The sequence below is a fragment of the Gnatocerus cornutus genome, unplaced genomic scaffold, assembly GCF_029298725.1.
Source record: "Gnatocerus cornutus isolate USDA-ARS CGAHR unplaced genomic scaffold, icGnaCorn1.1 ctg00000252.1, whole genome shotgun sequence".
Taxonomy (NCBI): domain Eukaryota; kingdom Metazoa; phylum Arthropoda; class Insecta; order Coleoptera; family Tenebrionidae; genus Gnatocerus; species Gnatocerus cornutus.
This window is the reverse complement of record NW_028275571.1, coordinates 6,903-27,056: the sequence shown is the minus strand read 5'-3', so window position 1 is coordinate 27,056 and position 20,154 is coordinate 6,903. Positions and strand designations below refer to the sequence as shown.

The following is a 20,154-nucleotide window of genomic DNA, read 5'->3' as shown; positions in this document are numbered from 1 at the left end:
AAGTTAAAAGTTTTCGGAAGTGTAACGTTCGAGTGAAATCAGTGGACTTGGGAGTTTTCGGAACTGTAACGTTCAGCAAAAATTGGTCGAGTTAAAAGTTTTCGGAACTGTAACGTTCAGCTGAAATTTGTTAAGTCAAGAGCTGTAGATTAAAATTTGTAAACTTATGAGTTTTTGGAACTGTAACGTTCAGCTGAGATTGGTTAAGTTAAAAGTTTTCGGAAGTGTAACGTTAGATTGAAATCAGTGAGCTTAGAAGTTTTCGGAACTGTAACGTTGGAGGGAAGTCTGTGAATTTATAAGTTTTCGGAAGTTTAACGTTCGAGTGAAATCAGTGAGCTTAGAAGTTTTCGGAACTGTAACGTTCAGCTGAGATCGGTAAAGTTAAAAGTTTTCGGAAGTGTAACGTTCGAGTGAAATCAGTGGACTTGGGAGTTTTCGGAACTGTAACGTTCAGCAAAAATTGGTCGAGTTAAAAGTTTTCGGAACTGTAACGTTCAGCTGAAATTTGTTAAGTCAAGAGCTGTAGATTAAAATTTGTAAACTTATGAGTTTTTGGAACTGTAACGTTCAGCTGAGATTGGTTAAGTTAAAAGTTTTCGGAAGTGTAACGTTCGAGTAAAATCAGTGGACTTATGAGTTTTCGGAACTGTAACGTTTAGCTAAAATTGGTCAAGTTAAAAGTTTTCGGAAGTGTAACGTTCAGCTGAAATTCGTTAAGTGAAGAACTGTAGATTAAAATCTGTGAACTTATAAGTTTTCGGAACTGTAACGTTTGAGTGAAATTAGTAAAGTTAAGAATTTTCGGAACTGTAACGTTCGAGACTTGTAAAAAAAATTTTTGATAAAAAAAGCCCAGTACCGATGCGAGGTCTTGAAAAAGACCCCGCACCAGCACCGGGCTGTTGCTTTATGATGTGGATGTTGTTACTCGTCCTATCGAGAAACTCAGTTTCTTAGCTTGTCAACATTAATAGTAAAAATAATAATAAAATTATTAATAATAATAATAATGTCGTGTAATAATATAATTTAAATGCTATTCGCGGATCGCTAGAAAAACCGACGAAGTCTCTGCATTAATGTGATTGATACAGGTCGGGGTCTCGTCTCATCTACAAGACGAATCCCCAAGCTAAGGGCTGAGTCTCAACAGATCGCAGCGTGGAAACTGCTCTACCGAGTACAACACCCTGCCAGGTACGTAAGTCGTCTACAAACGATTCAGAGTTCCGACATCGAATAGTATAATACCTATGGTCGACCGTCAGGAAGTCAGGTTGGACTTGGCAAGGATCGATCCCACCGCCAACCGGCGACTCCACACGGCAAATACTCGGCACTACTTATGGTCTGGCTGTTCTGGCGGGTCTAGCCAGACTCTGTCGCGGCGCATTCGAGACCTGGTTATACCGGGCCACCCCTTTCGAGGTGGCTAGCCTGGTGGTCGGCCGTGAGAGGGACGCGGACAATCCCCCCGTACCACTAGCCATTCCTTTCGGGACGGCTCCTGTGGCCACGGTGGGTGGACTGGCCCGTGTAGGCTTGGCCAGTCGCGCGCGCGCCCTCCTCAGGTACTCCTGGTACTCGGGTTTCTCTCTCCGAGACCTGACTTGTTGGTGAGTCAGGCCTGTCGAAGCCATCATCTCCTTATAGAAGATGCCGTTACTGGCCTTGACTTCGACGTCGGCGATTTTTCCCATGAGCTCACTCTCGGGTGCCGGTAGTTGGCTAAGGAGTTCCGTGTTATACTCCTGCGGATGAGCCTTTCTTTCGTGTTGTCGTACTCCCGCGAAAGAAGCAAATTTCGCATCGCACCACTGACACTTGGAAGTGTCTCGCTTGCCGCATTCTTTCAAATGGCGGGCCAGAGTTGCCTTCGAGGCATAGCTCCGGCCGCAGTCACAATTAAAGCCCGCCACGGTCTGTGTGGGGGCTGAGGTAGAAGGCCCCGGACCGCCAGTATTTAAATTCTTGGCGCCCGATTGTAAAGTTTTTAAACCCATAGCCTTCTTTTTGACCTGGGGCGTATTGGGCTTCCCAGGACTGTTTGGCATCATGGATGTTAAAGCCAAACTTTAGAGGGTTAAGCAACCCCGAGCGCAACCAAGGAAAGACGCAGTTGCTTCGTAAAACTCGAGAATTACAAAACTTACTCTTTGCTTACTGGTTTTAGTTACTACAAGTAGTATCCAGCGGGAACCACGAGGAGGTACCAGTTCACTATGATCTCGCAATGCACAAGTAGAGAGTCATAGTTACTCCCGCCGTTTACCCGCGCTTGCTTGAATTTCTTCACGTTGACATTCAGAGCACTGGGCAGAAATCACATTGCGTCAACACCCGCTGGGGCCATCGCAATGCTTTGTTTTAATTAGACAGTCGGATTCCCCCGGTCCGTGCCAGTTCTGAGCTGACCGTTGAATGGCGGCCGAAGAGGACATCCGAACGCCCTTGCGGGCGCACTCGGAGCCTCGCAGCAAGACGGTTCCGCGGGAGACCAAGGCACGGGACCGAGCTCGGATTCGAAGTACACCGCCGAAGCGACACACCCTGCACCTCGCCCAGGCCCGGCACGTCAGTCGCGACCCGCTTCCCCGCCAAGCCCGACACGCCCCGATCCTCAGAGCCAATCCTTATCCCGAAGTTACGGATCCAATTTGCCGACTTCCCTTACCTACATTATTCTATCGACTAGAGGCTCTTTACCTTGGAGACCTGCTGCGGATATGGGTACGAACCGGCGCGACGCCTCCACGTGGCCCTCTCCCGGATTTTCAAGGTCCGAGGGGAAGATCCGGACACCGCCGCAACTGCGGTGCTCTTCGCGTTCCAAACCATATCTCCCTGCTAGAGGATTCCATGGAACTCGAACGCTCATGCAGAAAAGAAAACTCTTCCCGGATCTCCCGACGGCGTCTCCGGGTCCTTTTGGGTTGCCCCGACGAACTCTCTTTCGAGGGCCCGAATTATAAACGGTTCCGCTGCCGGGTTCCGGAATAGGAACCGGATTCCCTTTCGCCCATCGGGTGTGTGCACAATTCCGTACGTTTCCGTCAACAATTGCGAATTGCGACCAACGACAAAAATCTACACCACATCAACATCGGCTTTCGCCTAGGGCTTAGGATCGACTGACTCGTGTGCAACGGCTGTTCACACGAAACCCTTCTCCACGTCAGTCCTCCAGGGCCTCGCTGGAGTATTTGCTACTACCACCAAGATCTGCACCGACGGCGGCTCCAGACGGCCTCACGGCCAGTCCTTCTGCGCTCACCGCCGCGACCCTCCTACTCGTCAGGGCTTCATGGCCGGTTAATTTAATAACCTGACCGCACATGCCTCTGACGGCCGAGTATAAGCACGACGCTTCAGCGCCATCCATTTTCAGGGCTAGTAACTTCGGCAGGTGAGTTGTTACACACTCCTTGGCGGATTCCGACTTCCATGGCCACCGTCCTGATGTCTTAAGTTACCAACGCCTTTCATGGTATCCCATAAGCGTCGATTTAGGCGCTTTAACTCGGCGTTTGGTTCATCCCACAGCGCCAGTTCTGCTTACCAAAAATGGCCCACTTGGCACTCTGATTCGAGTCTCGCGGCTTCAATAGTTCGAGCAAGCCGGAGATCTCACCCATTTAAAGTTTGAGAATAGGTTGAGGCCGTTTCGACCCCAATGCCTCTAATCATTCGCTTTACCGGATGAAACTCGTATGCTATGAGCGCCAGCTATCCTGAGGGAAACTTCGGAGGGAACCAGCTACTAGATGGTTCGATTAGTCTTTCGCCCCTATACCCAGTTCCGACGATCGATTTGCACGTCAGAATCGCTACGGACCTCCATCAGGGTTTCCCCTGACTTCGTCCTGACCAGGCATAGTTCACCATCTTTCGGGTCCCAGCGTGTACGCTCTTGGTGCGCCTCTTCTCGCAATGAGAACGAGACGCCCCGGGAGTGCGGGGCGGCAGCCGTAACGACCGCCCATCCTCCCTTGGTCCGCGCAAGGCGGACCTTCACTTTCATTGCGCCTTTAGGTTTAGTTAAATCCCAATGACTCGCGCACATGCTAGACTCCTTGGTCCGTGTTTCAAGACGGGTCCTGAAAGTACCCAAAGCTATAGCGTCGCAGATCGGCGTTTCAACGAGGTCTGTCCGAGAACACCTCAGCGAACAGCCACCCGGGGACGGGACCGGCACCAGGTCCGATCACCATCACGACGGGCGCGCTTGCCGAAGGTCGGACGCTAACTGTGTAGCGGCCCCGCGCCATCTGTATACCGTCGAGCGAGCCGATCGGGAAACACCACGGGTTCATTCGGCGAACGGCGAACCGTCCGAACGAGCTCCACCGCGGGCCTTAGACCGGCACTCAACGGATCGCGACGTCCTACAGGGGGAGAAGTGCACGCGTTCGACGGCAGATCGACAAAACGAAAGGTGCAAACGACGCGTACGCCATCTGTCACACGATCGTCCAGCGCCGCCATCGAGTCACGCTGAATCTCCCCTTTCGACCTTTCGGGTTTCTCAGGTTTACCCCTGAACGGTTTCACGTACTATTGAACTCTCTCTTCAAAGTTCTTTTCAACTTTCCCTCACGGTACTTGTTCGCTATCGGTCTCGTGGTCATATTTAGCCTTAGATGGAGTTTACCACCCACTTAGGGCTGCACTCTCAAGCAACCCGACTCTGAGGAGAGATCCTCCCGTTATCGGCAGCGGTCGCTACGGGCCTGGCACCCTCTATGGGCTGTGGCCCCGTTCAAGATGGACTTGGACGCGCCGCACGATCTCGGGATGACGGATCCTCCCTAACACCACATTTCCCGGCGTCCGGTTTCGGCCGCGGGATTCGGTGCTGGGCTTCTCCCTGTTCGCTCGCCGCTACTGAGGGAATCCTAGTTAGTTTCTTTTCCTCCGCTTAGTAATATGCTTAAATTCAGCGGGTAGTCTCACCTGCTCTGAGGTCGCATATGAAAAATAAAAATTTTTCATTCGGTCATTTCGACGATCACGACACGTCTCCCATTCCTTGCTATACGTGTTCGTCATTTTTCTTTTTAAAAAATGGCTAAGTTTACAGAAACGCTTACGATCTGACGTCTGTCGCGATTTGCATTACACGTCTCGGACACGACGACCGTCTATAACGTTCTCAACCTTAAAACGCCATTTTTTTTTTTAAATGACGACATGTTGAAGAAATAGGACGTGCTACGCCGAAAGACCAGCCAACAACTACAACAAGTAGTAGTTGGTCGCTTTCGCGTCTTAAGATGTCGCGCAAATTTACTCGCTGCACGAGAAACGCACACAAACACACGATTCTACGACACACCACGCAAGAACATGTGCCGACGTAAACACTTTCGTATTTATGATTCGCAAGGTGGACGTCCGACGGACTTTGTAAAAAAAAAATACAAAGCATACCCGTCCCGTCCTTTTTGACGAAAAAACACGCTCGAGTAAACGTCTCGGCACACGTTCGAGGCGTGCGTCGTTATATCGTGACGTAAGTGACGATCACGTACATTAATGAGTACCTATTCGACGCGTCGCAACACATCCAACACGCTCCGACGTTTTCGTCCGAAAACGAAAACCGAGCAGTCTTTGAAATTGACACGACCCTCAGCCAGGAGTGGTCCGGGAACATTATATCCGAGGACCGCAATGTGCGTTCGAAATGTCGATGTTCATGTGTCCTGCAGTTCACAAGTTGACGCGCAATTAGCTGCGTTCTTCATCGACCCACGAGCCAAGTGATCCACCGTTCAGGGTAATCTTTTTAAAATTTAAACGCTCGTTCCACAAGAACCCCGATCATGCCGATCGTCCAGCTGTCTATACACGTCTTGCAAAAATTTTTGCGTACGTGCGTACATCCGAAACGAAAATGATCTTCGTGGTTCCGAAACGTGCCACGTCTAAAATTTCGGTGTTGTGGTATGGATATTTATGATTCTCGCTCTTAATTGTCTTTCGTCCGTACTTTCTCGTCTGAAAGGGAACGCGATCGTCGGTCTCAGTTTTACGCGTACGAAAAAATTAAAAAAAATATTAACCCAAACACAAATTTGTATCCGCGCACCGAAAAAGAAGCACTTTTCTTTTTCACGCGGTCTCCGCTTTTACACGCAAAGTACGAGCATGTATGTGTGAAGATGGGACATGTTCGATACGATTTTAATTAGGAATTTGCCAATTTCCTTTTTCTCAGCAATAATTTTAATAAATAATGCTGCTTTCTCTCATAAACTACATTTTCGGTAGTTTTCCTTTATTGTGTCTTTCATTTAGTGTGCGTGTGTCAAGCACTTTAAAAAGTGTGACGAAGAGACGGTTTTTGATCGATCGGAATCAACACATCATTACATCATCGTACTCGTTATGAAAAAGCGAATTAGTATCCGCCGTAAGCGAAAAGAGATTTTCGCGGGCGGTCTTTGTGTTCGTGTTTCAATTTTCTTTCTATATTTTTTCGTCGCCAAACCGAAGACAGATCGTGAATTTTGACGAAAAAATCTATAGACGTGCCAGACTGAGCGTCTAACATAAAATCCTCAAGTTTACCGTTCTATATCGTGACTTAATGACGATTGACGGTGTATATAATTTTGAAATGGTGCAGTCGTACGCTCCGTAAAGAGAATTTTACCGTTTCTAACGAAATCACTTTACCACATCTACCAAAAACATTAAAAAAGCAAGGTGTGATGTGTGTGTGATCGCTCGTTTAACGGCGCTTTCAAAAAACTCTTTGAAGCGTCTAACGACGAACATCATTCACGCGAATCGTAAAATCGGGAGCGTTTCTCGCCGGTCCCGTAGCCGGGCGTAAATCATTTAAAACCCACGGAGTCGTAACCTAATTCGACACCTGCGATTTTCTTCTTTCTCGACTACTCTGCTACATCCTCTCCGTGTGTCCGAAAAAAGAGGACTTCTAACGTCTTTCGACTTTCGCGGTGGAGTTCACAACTTTCCGCGATCCGGTCGAAAAACCGAAAGCGTCCCTCCTTTTTTCCATCATTGGAAAAGATCGAGAGATAGTACAAAAAAAATCAAAAAATCTAGGTACCCGAAGAAACAGCCGTATGCCCGAGCGAATTCGGTTTTTCTCGTTCAAAAAAGGTGAAAAACTCGATCGCAAGGACCGGCGCTGCGGGCCAGCGTAACGCTATTGTTTTTCCGAATATGTACGATTCGTAGTTCAAAACGTCGTACACACGGTGTTTCAAAAAGAAACAAGCAACGGCACGACAAAAGATCGTGCCGTCGACTCCATGTCATCGACGACGGTGTTGTAAAAACATAAAGTGTACATCGACACGATCAAATAAAAATGCATAATAATAAATTATACATATGTCAAAATTCGTGTGTACGAGGACACGTTAATGATCCTTCCGCAGGTTCACCTACGGAAACCTTGTTACGACTTTTACTTCCTCTAAATGATCAAGTTTGGTCATCTTCCCAGCGACATCGACGACGTCGAAACGCCATCGCGTACCGGTCCGAAGACCTCACTAAATCATTCAATCGGTAGTAGCGACGGGCGGTGTGTACAAAGGGCAGGGACGTAATCAACGCGAGCTTATGACTCACGCTTACTGGGAATTCCTCGTTCATGGGGAACAATTGCAAGCCCCAATCCCTAGCACGAAGGAGGTTCAGCGGGTTACCCGGACCGCTCGGTCAGGGAGGACACGCTGATTCCTTCAGTGTAGCGCGCGTGCGGCCCAGAACATCTAAGGGCATCACAGACCTGTTATTGCTCAATCTCGTGCGGCTAGAAGCCGCCTGTCCCTCTAAGAAGAATTGTTTGTACGCCGACAGTAAAAACCGCGCACGACCACCGGGCGAACCTAGGATCGACGGGCCTTTGGGATGTCGAAATACGCCTATTTAGCAGGCTAGAGTCTCGTTCGTTATCGGAATTAACCAGACAAATCGCTCCACCAACTAAGAACGGCCATGCACCACCACCCACCGAATCAAGAAAGAGCTCTCAATCTGTCAATCCTTCCGGTGTCCGGGCCTGGTGAGGTTTCCCGTGTTGAGTCAAATTAAGCCGCAGGCTCCACTCCTGGTGGTGCCCTTCCGTCAATTCCTTTAAGTTTCAGCTTTGCAACCATACTTCCCCCGGAACCCAAAAGCTTTGGTTTCCCGGAAGCTGCCCGCCGAGTCATCGGAAGAACGTCGGCGGATCGCTAGCTGGCATCGTTTATGGTTAGAACTAGGGCGGTATCTGATCGCCTTCGAACCTCTAACTTTCGTTCTTGATCAATGAAAGCGTTTTTGGCAAATGCTTTCGCTTCTGTCCGTCTTGCGACGATCCAAGAATTTCACCTCTAACGTCGCAATACGAATGCCCCCATCCGTTCCTATTAATCATTACCTCGGGGTTCCGAAAACCAACAAAATAGAACCGAGGTCCTATTCCATTATTCCATGCACACAGTATTCAGGCGAAGTTTTAGCCTGCTTTAAGCACTCTAATTTGTTCAAAGTAAACGTGCCGGCCCACCTCGACACTCAATGAAGAGCACCGCGGCGGGATTGAGTTGGGCCGCCCTCTCGAGCTAAGCCCACCGGCAGGACGTCCCGCGGCACGCCAGTTGACACCGCGAACGATGAACCGGCGGCGCGGGACACAGATTCGACTACGAGCTTTTTAACCGCAACAACTTTAATATACGCTATTGGAGCTGGAATTACCGCGGCTGCTGGCACCAGACTTGCCCTCCAATTGATCCTCGTTAAAGGGTTTAGAGTGTACTCATTCCGATTACGGGGCCTCGGATGAGTCCCGTATCGTTATTTTTCGTCACTACCTCCCCGTGCCGGGAGTGGGTAATTTGCGCGCCTGCTGCCTTCCTTGGATGTGGTAGCCGTTTCTCAGGCTCCCTCTCCGGAATCGAACCCTGATTCCCCGTTACCCGTTACAACCATGGTAGGCGCAGAACCTACCATCGACAGTTGATAAGGCAGACATTTGAAAGATGCGTCGCCGGTGCGAGACCGTGCGATCAGCGTAAAGTTATTCAGAGTCACCAAGTTGTACGATGACGGAGACCGCCACCGATTGGTTTTGATCTAATAAAAGCGCTCCTTCCGTTTCCGGTTGGAGCTCTGTTTGCATGTATTAGCTCTAGAATTACCACAGTTATCCAAGTAAATGTGGGTACGATCTAAGGAACCATAACTGATTTAATGAGCCTTTCGCGGTTTCACCTTAATTTGGCTTGTACTGAGACATGCATGGCTTAATCTTTGAGACAAGCATATGACTACTGGCAGGATCAACCAGGGAACTGCGTTCTTGTTTTAAAATAAGAGAGTTTTAGTCTTTCTTTCCTTCTAGTCATATAAGCTACAATAATCGTAGAATTTCGGAAAGACACCTGCTGCTCTTATAAAAAACTGAACACTTTCCTATTATTGTTTTGAAGAAAGTGTGCGTGTCTGCGAAACGAAAACCTCGTAAGAAGAGACGTAACGCCACGCGATCTTTCTGGATGGAAAATTTTTCGACATTTTTTTCACATCATCCTTGATTGAATCTCCTGCAACAATTTTATTCTTATTCATCCGTTCTAAGTTGTCGTCGTCGTCGAAATAAATAATTTGTACACACTTCGGGGTACACGTTTGTCAAAATTCATGAAATGCAACGTAACATTTTTACTTTAATAAATTTTTACAGTGCATTCAGATCGACTAAACGAACAACGACGGATGAATTGATTTATGGATTTTTATTTGTTGCGACTCATCGGAGGAGAGAGTGAAGAAAAAATAATCCAATATCATGGTTACGGAATAATTTTCTATGACTTTTTCATCCTTGTTTGAATCTTGCAACAATTAATTTTATTCATCCGTTCTAAGTTGTCGTCGTCGTCGAAATAAATAATTTGTACACATTTCGGTACACGTTTGTCAAAATTCATGAAATGCAAACGTAACATTTTACTTTAATAAATTTTTACAGTGCATTCAGATCGACTAAACGAACAACGACGGATGGATTACTTATTTTTGTTGCGACTCATCGGACGAAAAGTAGAAACATAATCCTCCATTGTAATATAGTTTTTACGGAAAATTTTTCTTTTATTTTATATCCTTGATTGAATGCTGCATTTTATCCGTCTTTTTTTCGTCAAAAACAGAGATCAATGCGATTCATCGGACGAAGAAATAATTTCCCAGTTCAAAATTTAGAGATTTTTGGGCACATCGACTTGAAATTTTATCGTAAAGAAAAAATATCGTCGTCGACAAGCAAAAGTTCAAACATTCTCCATACTCTTCGCTAGATTGAAAGCGACGGTTTATTGTGAGATTTCTCTTTAGAAATATTCACACGTTACGAGTTTATGAAATTTTATTTATTTCAAAATTCTCGCTCGGACTTTAGTGAGTTGACGCATTTGTTAATTTTTGGTCGTTCTGACACGAACACATAAAATCTTTGATTGCATTTGGACCGCTAACATAGAAACGCTCGCCGCATCCGCAATCTCGCTGTGCATGGTCAATGGCAAGATTTGTCATCCCTCAAACGATGGTGGGTCCACAGGGTACACATTCCGGCCATCGTCCCAACTACGGGTAAGTCGCGGTGTACGAGAGGTAACAAGATAATCGGACGCACATAAAATCACATTTCGATCGTACGCTTTTGTCCGCTGCTACATACCACCACTACTATCCCTATATATGCCAGCGCGGCAGCGTTCAGCTCTGAATCACTCGATGCGCGAAACGGTCGAAATCCCATAGCGCGCCGGCCGCTCGCTATGGGCGAGGGGTCGGGTAAATCGGTCTGATCGCTCGGTGCAAAAGTCCGTTTGGGTACTTAGAGACGGAATTTTAAAATTCTGATTTCGCAGATCAATTTCAAGGGTCATTAGGACTCGAATGCCGTTAACGGTGTTTTGAAAAAAATATTTTTTACGTTTTTACGGCATTTCGACCGAACACCTCAGTTCCGACTTCGGACTTAGAATAATTTTCATCAAAATTTCGAACGCCTCAGTTTCCAGAGGGTTTTAGATCCCGTTTAGTTAGGGGTTTGAAATTATCACAGCCACCCTTGTTTGGTGTTAGTTCGACCGTAACTTTTGTTCGTTTGCATTTAATTTCGATTTTTCTGGGACTTTTGGTCAATGTAAATTTATCAACCGCTACACTTCCGACTTCGGACTTAGACGAATGAGCGCCGAACGCTACAGTTTCGACTTCGGACTTAGAAAAATTTCGCTCGACCGCCACAGTTTCGAATTGGACTTAGAAAAATTTCGGTCGAACGCCTCAGTTTCGAATCGGACTTAGAAAAATTTTGGTCGACCGCTACAGTTTCGACTTCGGACTTAGAAAAATTTCGTTCGAACGCTACAGTTTCGACTTCGGACTTGGAAAAATTTCGCTCGACCGCCACAGTTCCAACATGAGACTTAGAAAAATTTTTATCAAAAATTCGAACACCTCAGTTTCGACTACGGACTTAGAAAAATTTCGCTCGACCGCCACAGTTCCTATTTCGGACTTAGAAAAATTTTCATCAAAATTTCGAACGCCTCAGTTTCCAGAGGGTTTTAGATCCCGTTTAATTAGAAGCTTGAAATTATAAAATCTACCTTCTATCGATGTTAGTTCGACCCAAACATTTGTTCGTTTGCATTTAATTTCGATTTTTCTCGTACTTTTGGTCAATGTAAATTTGTCAACCGCTACACTTCCGACTTCGGACTTAGACGAATGAGCGCCGAACGCTACAGTTTCGACTTCGGACTTAGAAAAATTTCGTTCGAACGCTACAGTTTCGACTTCGGACTTGGAAAAATTTCGCTCGACCGCCACAGTTCCAACATGAGACTTAGAAAAATTTTTATCAAAAATTCGAACACCTCAGTTTCGACTACGGACTTAGAAAAATTTCGCTCGACCGCCACAGTTCCTATTTCGGACTTAGAAAAATTTTCATCAAAATTTCGAACGCCTCAGTTTCCAGAGGGTTTTAGATCCCGTTTAATTAGGAGCTTGAAATTATAAAATCTACCTTCTATCGATGCTAGTTCGACCCAAACATTTGTTCGTTTGGATTTAATTTCGATTTTTCTCGGACTTTTGGTCAATGTAAATTTGTCAACCGCTACACTTCCGAGTTCGGACTTAGACGAATGAGCGCCGAACGCTACAGTTTCGACTTCGGACTTAGAAAAATTTTGTTCGAACGCTACAGTTTCGAATTGGACTTGGAAAAATTTCGGTCGAACGCCTCAGTTTCGAATCGGACTTAGAAAAATTTTGGTCGACCGCTACAGTTTCGACTTCGGACTTGGAAAAATTTCGATCGAACGCCACAGTTCCGACTTTTTTTCGAAACTGTAGCGTTCAGTCAAATTGCCGTAAAAACGTAAAAAACTTTTTTTACAAAACATGGTCGACAGCATTCGAGTCCTAATAATCCTTGAAATTGATCTGCGAAATCAGAATTTTAAAATTCCGTCTCTAAGTACCCAAACGGACTTTTGCACCGAGCGATCAGACCGTTTTACTCTACCCCTCGCCCATAGCGAGCGGCCGGCGCACTATGGGATTTCGATCGTTTCACGCATCGAGCGATTCAGAGCTGATCGCTGCCGCGGTGGCATATATAGGGAGTAGTGATGGTAAGTGGCAGCGATGACGGACAAGTACGCACGATGAATGGATTGACATGAAATCAAATGTGCGCGTCCGTACGATCTGTTACCTCTCGTACATCGCGACCCCGTTTAATGATATTATGCTAAATTAAAAATAAAAATACATCGATGAAATAAAAAGTGGTAAGTCTCTAGAAAGACAATATACCGCTGTGAATAAAAATTTCTCGATGAATAGCGAAATGTGAATTAGTCCGCCTGTAACGTGCATTTTGCGAACGAATTAGCTAATTCACCGCTAGTTAAAAAACGTGACCACCCAGTGCTCTTATCCAAAGTCGTCTGCAAATGAGATGAAATTAATAATCTTGACTCTAATGCAGACGACAAATTGAATTGAATAATTTACTTGAATAATGTGACGGATCTATAAAATAAAACACAAAGCCCGAAACACCAAGCAGTAAAAATCTCGATTATTGTTCCGCCCGTTGAAAAACAAAAGATCCGTCACATGGTAAGCAGAACTGGTGAAAATTGTGAAAGACTTGTTTCTCCTCCGATAACAAGCTTGAATTAAATATGATCGAGTGAATGATATTGGAAACCAAAGAACGAAACTGAGGAGAAGCAAATGTTCAGTAATATATTATGAATAATTATAATATTAATATAAATAATAATATTATATTAAAAATGGGAATTGTATGTGGTTGATGGAAAAAGTTTTTTTTTCTGTTGACCGCTACAGTTCCCAATTTGGACTTAAAAAAAAAAAAAAAAAAAAAAAAAAAAAAATTGTGTATACGGAAGGTAAAAAGCAAAAAATAAAATATTTTATTATTTTTTTTACTTTTTTTACGGGTCCCTACCGCTACAGTTCCCACTGAATGTGTCCTTTTCGCGCTAAGTCCATGCAGTCGCTACAGTTCCGAAACTGGACTTGTAAAAATTTCGACATTTTTGAACGCATCAGTTCCGAACGAGGTTTCAAAACTGTAGCGTTCGGTGTAAACGCATCAGTTCCGAATGAGTTTTCGCAACTGTGGCGTTTCATTTTTGTGCTTTCATGGTTGCATAAACAATCGCCAGTGTGAACGCTTCAGTTCCGAATGAGTTTTCGAAACTGTAGCGTTTCATATTTGTGCTTTCATGGTTGCATAAGCAATCGCCAGTGTGAACGCTTCAGTTCCGAATAGATTTTCGAAACTGTAGCGTTCAATGTGAACGCTTCAGTTCCGACTTTGGACTTAGAATAATTTTCATCAAAATTCGAACGCCACAGTTTCGAAAGGGTTTTAGATCCCGTTCAGTTAGGGACTTAAAATTATGACATCCACTTTCGATTAATGTTAGTTCGGTCCGAACTTTTGTTCATTTTCATTTAATTTCAATTTTTCTCGGACTTTTGGTCTTTGTTAATTTTGTCCTTTCGAAACTGTAACGTTCAATGTGAACGCTTCAGTTCCGAATAAATTCTCGAAACTGTAACGTTCAAAGTGAACGCCTCAGTTCCGAATAGATTCTCGAAACTGTAGCGTTCAATGTGAACGCTTCAGTTCCGAATAGATTCTCGAAACTGTAGCGTTCAATGTGAACGCTTCAGTTCCGAATAGATTCTCGAAACTGTAGCGTTCAATGTGAACGCTTCAGTTCCGACTTTGGACTTGGAATAATTTTCATCAAAATTCGAACGCCACAGTTTCGAAAGGGTTTTAGATCCCGTTTAGTTAGGGACTTAAAATTATGACATCCACTTTCGATTAATGTTAGTTCGGTCCGAACTTTTGTTCGTTTTCATTTAATTTCGATTTTTCTCGGACATTTAGACTATGCGAATTTTAGATTTTTCAAGCTGTAGCGTTTGGCGAGAACGCCGCAGTTACGGACAGGTTTTGTGTCAGACTTTCAATAATCTGAAAAAACTCCGAAAAAAGAAAATAATTAGTGTTTTCATGGTTGCATAACAATTTAAAATTCATGCACAAAAATAATCCATCTATATTTCCGTTATTCAAGAATGCAAAGGAAAGACGAAAGTTCGGCAACAATTAGTTTAAGCGGTTGCATAACCATTCAAACGTTATGCTTAAACACAATCCATTTACGATATATAATAAAAATAAAGCTTTATTATCAACTTTGAAGTCCATTCTATTGCTGATCTTTAGACCTATAGATTAGGTCAAGATGTCAAATGTCAAAAAACAACTACAGGTTCCTGTATTTGTAGCAATGCTGGCGCCATCTGTAGAACAGTTACCTAAACTTGAAAGTCAAAAAAATTACAGCTTTCTGTAACTATTAATGTTGGTATCGCCACCTGTTAGTCGAAAACATAATTTAGTGGCGCCATCTATATGACAGGTCTGGAACTTCACAAATGTCAAAAATTACTGGTTTTTACTTTATTTACATATTTTTTTTGAAATTTGGCGCCCATTTTGACCCAAAAGTGGCGCCATCTATGTGTCAGGTCTGGAACTTCATAAATGTCAAAAATTACAAGATTCTGGGTTCATTTACGTATTTTTCTTGAATTTTAAGCATAATTTGACCTGACCTGACCCTAAAATGGCGTCATCTATGTGTCAGGTCTGGAACTTCAGAAATGTCAAAAATTACTGTTTTTTCCTTTATTTTACATATTGTTTTTGAATTTCGGCGCCTATTTTGACTCAAAAATGGCGCCATCTAAATGACAGGTCTGGAACTTCAGAAATGTCAAAAATTACAAGATTCTGGGAAGATTCTGGGTTAATTTACGTATTTTTCTTGAATTTTAAGCATAATTTGACCTGACCTGACCCTAAAATGGCGTCATCTATGTGTCAGGTCTGGAACTTCAGAAATGTCAAAAATTACTGTTTTTTCCTTTATTTTACATATTGTTTTTGAATTTCGGCGCCTATTTTGACTCAAAAATGGCGCCATCTAAATGACAGGTCTGGAACTTCAGAAATGTCAAAAATTACAAGATTCTGGGAAGATTCTGGGTTAATTTACGTATTTTTCTTGAATTTTAAGCATAATTTGACCTGACCTGACCCTAAAATGGCGCCATCTATGTGTCAGGTCTGGAACTTCAGAAATGTCAAAAATTACTGTTTTTTCCTTTATTTTACATATTGTTTTTGAATTTTGGCGCCTATTTTGACTCAAAAATGGCGCCATCTATATGACAGGTCTGGAACTTCAGAAATGTCAAAAATTACAAGATTCTGGGTTAATTTACGTATTTTTCTTGAATTTTAAGCATAATTTGACCTAACTGACCCTAAAATGGCGCCATCTATGTGTCAGGTCTGGAACTTCATAAATGTCAAAAATTACTGTTTTTCCTTTATTTTACATATTGTTTTTGAATTTTGGCGCCTATTTTGACTCAAAAATGGCGCCATCTATGTGACAGGTCTGGAACTTCACAAATGTCAAAAATTACTGTTTTTTCCTATATTTTACATATTGTTTTTGAATTTTGGCGCCTATTTTAACTCAAAAATGGCGCCATCTATGTGACAGGTCTGGAACTTCAGAAATGTCAAAAATTACAAGATTCTGGGAAGATTCTGGGTTAATTTACGTATTTTTCTTGAATTTTAAGCATAATTTGACCTGACCTGACCCTAAAATGGCGCCATCTATGTGTCAGGTCTGGAACTTCAGAAATGTCAAAAATTACTGTTTTTTCCTTTATTTTACATATTGTTTTTGAATTTTGGCGCCTATTTTGACTCAAAAATGGCGCCATCTATATGACAGGTCTGGAACTTCACAAATGTCAAAAATTACAAGATTCTGGGTTAATTTACGTATTTTTCTTGAATTTTAAGCATAATTTGACCTAACTGACCCTAAAATGGCGCCATCTATGTGTCAGGTCTGGAACTTCATAAATGTCAAAAATTACTGTTTTTCCTATATTTTACATATTGTTTTTGAATTTTGGCGCCTATTTTGACTCAAAAATGGCGCCATCTATGTGACAGGTCTGGAACTTCACAAATGTCAAAAATTACTGTTTTTTCCTATATTTTACATATTGTTTTTGAATTTTGGCGCCTATTTTAACTCAAAAATGGCGCCATCTATATGACAGGTCTGGAACTTCAGAAATGTCAAAAATTACAAGATTCTGGGTTAATTTACGTATTTTTCTTGAATTTTAAGCATAATTTGACCTAACTGACCCTAAAATGGCGCCATCTATGTGTCAGGTCTGGAACTTCATAAATGTCAAAAATTACAAGATTCTGGGTTCATTTACGTATTTTTCTTGAATTTTAAGCATAATTTGACCTGACCTGACCCTAAAATGGCGCCATCTATGTGTCAGGTCTGGAACTTCATAAATGTCAAAAATTACTGTTTTTCCTTTATTTTACATATTGTTTTTTAATTTTGGCGCCTATTTTGACTCAAAAATGGCGCCATCTATATGACAGGTCTGGAACTTCAGAAATGTCAAAAATTACAAGATTCTGGGTTAATTTACGTATTTTTCTTGAATTTTAAGCATAATTTGACCTGACCTGACCCTAAAATGGCGTCATCTATGTGTCAGGTCTGGAACTTCAGAAATGTCAAAAATTACAAGATTCTGTGTTAATTTACGTATTTTTCTTGAATTTTAAGCATAATTTGACCTGACCTGACCCTAAAATGGCGTCATCTATGTGTCAGGTCTGGAACTTCAGAAATGTCAAAAATTACAAGATTCTGTGTTAATTTACGTATTTTTCTTGAATTTTAAGCATAATTTGACCTAACTGACCCTAAAATGGCGCCATCTATGTGTCAGGTCTGGAACTTCATAAATGTCAAAAATTACTGTTTTTCCTTTATTTTACATATTGTTTTTGAATTTTGGCGCCTATTTTGACTCAAAAATGGCGCCATCTATGTGACAGGTCTGGAACTTCACAAATGTCAAAAATTACTGTTTTTTCCTATATTTTACATATTGTTTTTGAATTTTGGCGCCTATTTTAACTCAAAAATGGCGCCATCTATGTGACAGGTCTGGAACTTCAGAAATGTCAAAAATTACAAGATTCTGGGAAGATTCTGGGTTAATTTACGTATTTTTCTTGAATTTTAAGCATAATTTGACCTGACCTGACCCTAAAATGGCGCCATCTATGTGTCAGGTCTGGAACTTCAGAAATGTCAAAAATTACTGTTTTTTCCTTTATTTTACATATTGTTTTTGAATTTTGGCGCCTATTTTGACTCAAAAATGGCGCCATCTATATGACAGGTCTGGAACTTCAGAAATGTCAAAAATTACAAGATTCTGGGTTAATTTACGTATTTTTTTTGAATGTTAAGCATAATTTGACCTGACCTGACCCTAAAATGGCGCCATCTATGTGTCAGGTCTGGAACTTCAGAAATGTCAAAAATTACTGTTTTTTCCTTTATTTTACATATTGTTTTTGAATTTTGGCGCCTATTTTGACTCAAAAATGGCGCCATCTATGTGACAGGTCTGGAACTTCACAAATGTCAAAAATTACAAGATTCTGGGAAGATTCTGGGTTAATTTACGTATTTTTCTTGAATTTTAAGCATAATTTGACCTGACCTGACCCTAAAATGGCGCCATCTATGTGTCAGGTCTGGAACTTCAGAAATGTCAAAAATTACTGTTTTTTCCTTTATTTTACATATTGTTTTTGAATTTTGGCGCCTATTTTGACTCAAAAATGGCGCCATCTATATGACAGGTCTGGAACTTCAGAAATGTCAAAAATTACAAGATTCTGGGTTAATTTACGTATTTTTTTTGAATGTTAAGCATAATTTGACCTGACCTGACCCTAAAATGGCGCCATCTATGTGTCAGGTCTGGAACTTCAGAAATGTCAAAAATTACTGTTTTTTCCTTTATTTTACATATTGTTTTTGAATTTTGGCGCCTATTTTGACTCAAAAATGGCGCCATCTATGTGACAGGTCTGGAACTTCACAAATGTCAAAAATTACTGTTTTTTCCTATATTTTACATATTGTTTTTGAATTTTGGCGCCTATTTTAACTCAAAAATGGCGCCATCTATATGACAGGTCTGGAACTTCAGAAATGTCAAAAATTACAAGATTCTGGGTTAATTTACGTATTTTTCTTGAATTTTAAGCATAATTTGACCTGACCTGACCCTAAAATGGCGTCATCTATGTGTCAGGTCTGGAACTTCAGAAATGTCAAAAATTACTGTTTTTTCCTTTATTTTACATATTGTTTTTGAATTTCGGCGCCTATTTTGACTCAAAAATGGCGCCATCTAAATGACAGGTCTGGAACTTCAGAAATGTCAAAAATTACAAGATTCTGTGTTAATTTACGTATTTTTCTTGAATTTTAAGCATAATTTGACCTGACCTGACCCTAAAATGGCGTCATCTATGTGTCAGGTCTGGAACTTCAGAAATGTCAAAAATTACAAGATTCTGTGTTAATTTACGTATTTTTCTTGAATTTTAAGCATAATTTGACCTGACCTGACCCTAAAATGGCGTCATCTATGTGTCAGGTCTGGAACTTCAGAAATGTCAAAAATTACAAGATTCTGTGTTAATTTACGTATTTTTCTTGAATTTTAAGCATAATTTGACCTAACTGACCCTAAAATGGCGCCATCTATGTGTCAGGTCTGGAACTTCATAAATGTCAAAAATTACTGTTTTTCCTTTATTTTACATATTGTTTTTGAATTTTGGCGCCTATTTTGACTCAAAAATGGCGCCATCTATGTGACAGGTCTGGAACTTCACAAATGTCAAAAATTACTGTTTTTTCCTATATTTTACATATTGTTTTTGAATTTTGGCGCCTATTTTAACTCAAAAATGGCGCCATCTATGTGACAGGTCTGGAACTTCAGAAATGTCAAAAATTACAAGATTCTGGGAAGATTCTGGGTTAATTTACGTATTTTTCTTGAATTTTAAGCATAATTTGACCTGACCTGACCCTAAAATGGCGCCATCTATGTGTCAGGTCTGGAACTTCAGAAATGTCAAAAATTACTGTTTTTTCCTTTATTTTACATATTGTTTTTGAATTTTGGCGCCTATTTTGACTCAAAAATGGCGCCATCTATATGACAGGTCTGGAACTTCAGAAATGTCAAAAATTACAAGATTCTGGGTTAATTTACGTATTTTTTTTGAATGTTAAGCATAATTTGACCTGACCTGACCCTAAAATGGCGCCATCTATGTGTCAGGTCTGGAACTTCATAAATGTCAAAAATTACTGTTTTTTCCTTTATTTTACATATTGTTTTTGAATTTTGGCGCCTATTTTGACTCAAAAATGGCGCCATCTATATGACAGGTCTGGAACTTCAGAAATGTCAAAAATTACAAGATTCTGGGTTAATTTACGTATTTTTCTTGAATTTTAAGCATAATTTGACCTAACTGACCCTAAAATGGCGCCATCTATGTGTCAGGTCTGGAACTTCATAAATGTCAAAAATTAC

General features: G+C 42.0%; 2 non-coding genes and 1 pseudogene across 2 annotated transcripts; all 3 read right to left on the bottom strand.

Moving 5' to 3' along the window:
• Positions 1-1,122: 1,122 nt before the first annotated feature.
• On the bottom strand, positions 1,123-4,970 carry LOC148165670 (large subunit ribosomal RNA; annotated as a pseudogene).
• A 658-nt stretch (positions 4,971-5,628) lies between these two features.
• On the bottom strand, positions 5,629-5,785 carry LOC148165669 (5.8S ribosomal RNA). The gene has a single exon (XR_015771268.1). It is a non-coding gene; the product is annotated as a 5.8S ribosomal RNA (ribosomal RNA).
• A 1,616-nt stretch (positions 5,786-7,401) lies between these two features.
• On the bottom strand, positions 7,402-9,322 carry LOC148165668 (small subunit ribosomal RNA). Its single transcript, XR_015771270.1, has one exon. It is a non-coding gene; the product is annotated as a small subunit ribosomal RNA (ribosomal RNA).
• Positions 9,323-20,154: the final 10,832 nt, after the last annotated feature.